This window comes from Octopus sinensis, linkage group LG4, assembly GCF_006345805.1.
Source record: "Octopus sinensis linkage group LG4, ASM634580v1, whole genome shotgun sequence".
Classification (NCBI taxonomy): Eukaryota; Metazoa; Mollusca; class Cephalopoda; order Octopoda; family Octopodidae; genus Octopus; species Octopus sinensis.
Window position 1 is genome coordinate 136507489 of NC_043000.1, and position 2982 is coordinate 136510470.

Below are 2982 nucleotides of genomic sequence, written 5' to 3' on the forward strand. Positions count from 1 at the left end.
GAGTCTGCTGATCCATGCCTCAGTACAATCCTGGGAAGTAACTATCGATGGCGTCATTCTTTGCCAGAAGATGAGCTGAAATCTCTTCACAGAAACTGTATTATCAACTCAAACTATGTTTAAGAAGAAAGGCTTCAGGTATTTTGAAAATATCTTCACGTGTTGTTGTGGCCACTGGCTCAGAGAACAAGTACTACTTCATAACTTTGTCAAGGTAACGAACATAAAACAAGAAGTTGGGAACATGAGGCAACAGCTGTCGACTCATCCATTTGCAATGAATACACAGGACTACTCTTCACAGCAGTCACCATTTGCAACAGAATAGCCTCACTCATATCCGAGACCCGCTTTTTTACTGCATCATTCGAAAGAGAAAATTTCCTCATCTGGCGTGCCTGCTGTTCTCCAAGAATCATCTTCGTTGCTTGCAGAATGCAAGGCTTAATCAGATCTTCACCCATAGTATGAGATTTCTTGGTCTGCGCGATTTTTAGAGCAATTTTGTATGTTCTGACGAGCGAGGTGACCAGGGGAATCGATGCGACTGGCCTTTGTGAGAAGCTTCTTTTCGCCTGAAATAGTCCAAGATTTTGTCCGCCAGTTGGCAGTGGCAAGACTCAAAATGAACCTTCAGTTTGCTTAGCTTCATACTTTCATAACTCAAAATCTTGACGCAAACGACGCATTGCGGCTTGACCACAGAGTTCTGAAAGATACCTGTGAAACTCACCTTGAGTAAGGCTTCATTGTAAGTAGGCTTAATGGTAGACATACTGCAAACAAGTAACAGAAGTGTGTCTGCAAAGAAAATATTTAACTCTTTCTTCCCTTCTGGTTCCTCTCGACTCCTGTTCATTCTCGACATTAAATCTCTGTACAAGGTCTTCTTACGCTTAAACACTTCCTAGACCTTCGTCCAGACCCTCAGCCTGACACCTCCACTCTTCGTTTGACTGAACTCTCCCTCGCTTGCTTTCTCGCGCGCAAGGGAGTTGTACCAATAAGTTTCGGGAGTGGCCAAGGGAACGAGAATGGGCCCAAACTATGCGAATCTTTTCGTTAGCTATGTCGAGGCCCAAAAATCTCACAGTTCACTGGTCCCACTCCAGAGTTATACGATCGTTATATCGATGACTGTATCGGTGCAACCTCACTCTCCCGCGAACATCTTGACTCCTTCCTCTCCGTCCAGTCCTTCCATCCTGCCCTCGAATTATCCTGTATTGTCTCGGAAGTCCTCCGTCGAATTTCTCGACATTTCCATTAGCATACACCAGTCTGCTCTTACCACCTCCATCCACAACATACACACAGACACACATTCATCTGTCTGTCCTCCCTTGTACATTGGTCAAACGGGACGCCGATTGGCTGATCAGTTCACTGAGCACCTCCGAGACATCCCGATCTCGTGCTACTACTGCTCAACTGGCCATTCACTACAGCATCTGTGTTTGGATTGTCTCTGCACAGGGGCCACCTGGATTCCCGTCTTCACCATGGACAGGAAATAATCTTCTCTTTTTGTTCCTTTGCTCCTTATAGTCTCAATTCCCCACTCCACTTCATCTAACGCCAATCCCAGAAAGATTCCCACACTTCTTCCACCTTCAACTTCCCTTCCCCTTTACCCCAAAACTGCACACCACCATACGTTCTGAGAAAGAAGGAAGACTCTGTGTAGTTAGTAGAAAACCTGGGTGGTTCTGGGCGTAGACATTGGAGAATGTTATGAGGCGAATATGTTAACTCGTAGGTGTTGTGAATTATAATAACCGGTTAGTGAAGTTAGTAGGGGATGACAAATGACAGAGTTGGTATAAAATTACTGTTTTGATTTGTGCTAAAACGGTATATGTGGCTAACAGCAGGCAGATAGACTCTTCTTTAGTCAGGTCAGAATTGAAAAACCTCGAATTTTGTCATCAGAAATAGAACAGGGAAGAGAAATTAAAAAATGACAGACCTAGAAATTAATACGTGGAAAATTAATTAATGAAATAACATAATAATTAAAAAGTAAACCAGCATTATATCCCTGACGGGACTCGAACCCGCGGCCTCTGGATTAGAAGTCCAGCGCGCTATCCGCTGCGCCACAAGGACAATACATATGCAGTGTATAAAATAACATATATAATACAACTATTTTACATTTTTTATTTAATATTTTTTTATTGTGGAGATGGGGAAGAGATTATTTTCCACCTATTTTCTTCATGTGAAAATACAACGTTTCTAAATGATTCTAGGAAAACAGTTGTTGTTTAGGTGAGTTCTGATTAGGCAAAAATAAGATCAAAATTGTTCCATCCTACTGCCTCTTCTTTTTTCACCGATTTTAGTGTACCTCAGACGATAACTTTATCTTCCATTTTTTATAGTATATGTTTCGAGGTACTAGAGGGCGTGATTTGAGGGAGATTTATCTGCTCTTTCCAAACGCACCTTGGCTTTATATGGGTGCGTGAGAAAAATGTTGCTGTTTGCTCCATCTCGAGCCACGCCTGGCCCATAAGGACCGGTTTCCTGGTTTCATTGGCGTATAGGTTTCCCACCTGGACGGGACGCCAGTCCGTCGCAGGTGAGCTGCAAGATGCAGGAGGAAAGAGTGAGAGAAAGTTGTGGCGAAACAGTGAGCAAAAGTTCGCCATTACCTTCTGCCAGAGCCACGTGGAGCTTAGATATTTCGCCGGGACTGAGATTCGAACCCGCACTCCCTTGACTGCGAGCCCGCTGCTCTAACCACTAGGCCATGTTCCTCCACTGAGCAAAATGCTTAGCGGTATTTCGTCCGTCTTTACGTTCTGAGTTCAAATTGCGCCGAGGTCGACTTTGCCTTTCATCCATTCGGAGTCGCTAAATTAAGTACAAGTTGAGTACTGGGTCGATATAATCTACTTATCCCTCCCCTAAATTTCAGGCCTTGTGCCTCTAATAAAACAACAACAATCAACAACAGCAGCAACAACAACAGCA

General features: G+C 43.7%; 1 non-coding gene across 1 annotated transcript; it reads right to left on the reverse strand.

The window, feature by feature from the left end:
* Positions 1-2036: 2036 nt before the first annotated feature.
* On the reverse strand, positions 2037-2109 carry Trnar-ucu. Its single transcript has one exon. It is a non-coding gene; the product is annotated as a tRNA-Arg (tRNA).
* Between the last annotated feature and the right edge of the window lie 873 nt (positions 2110-2982).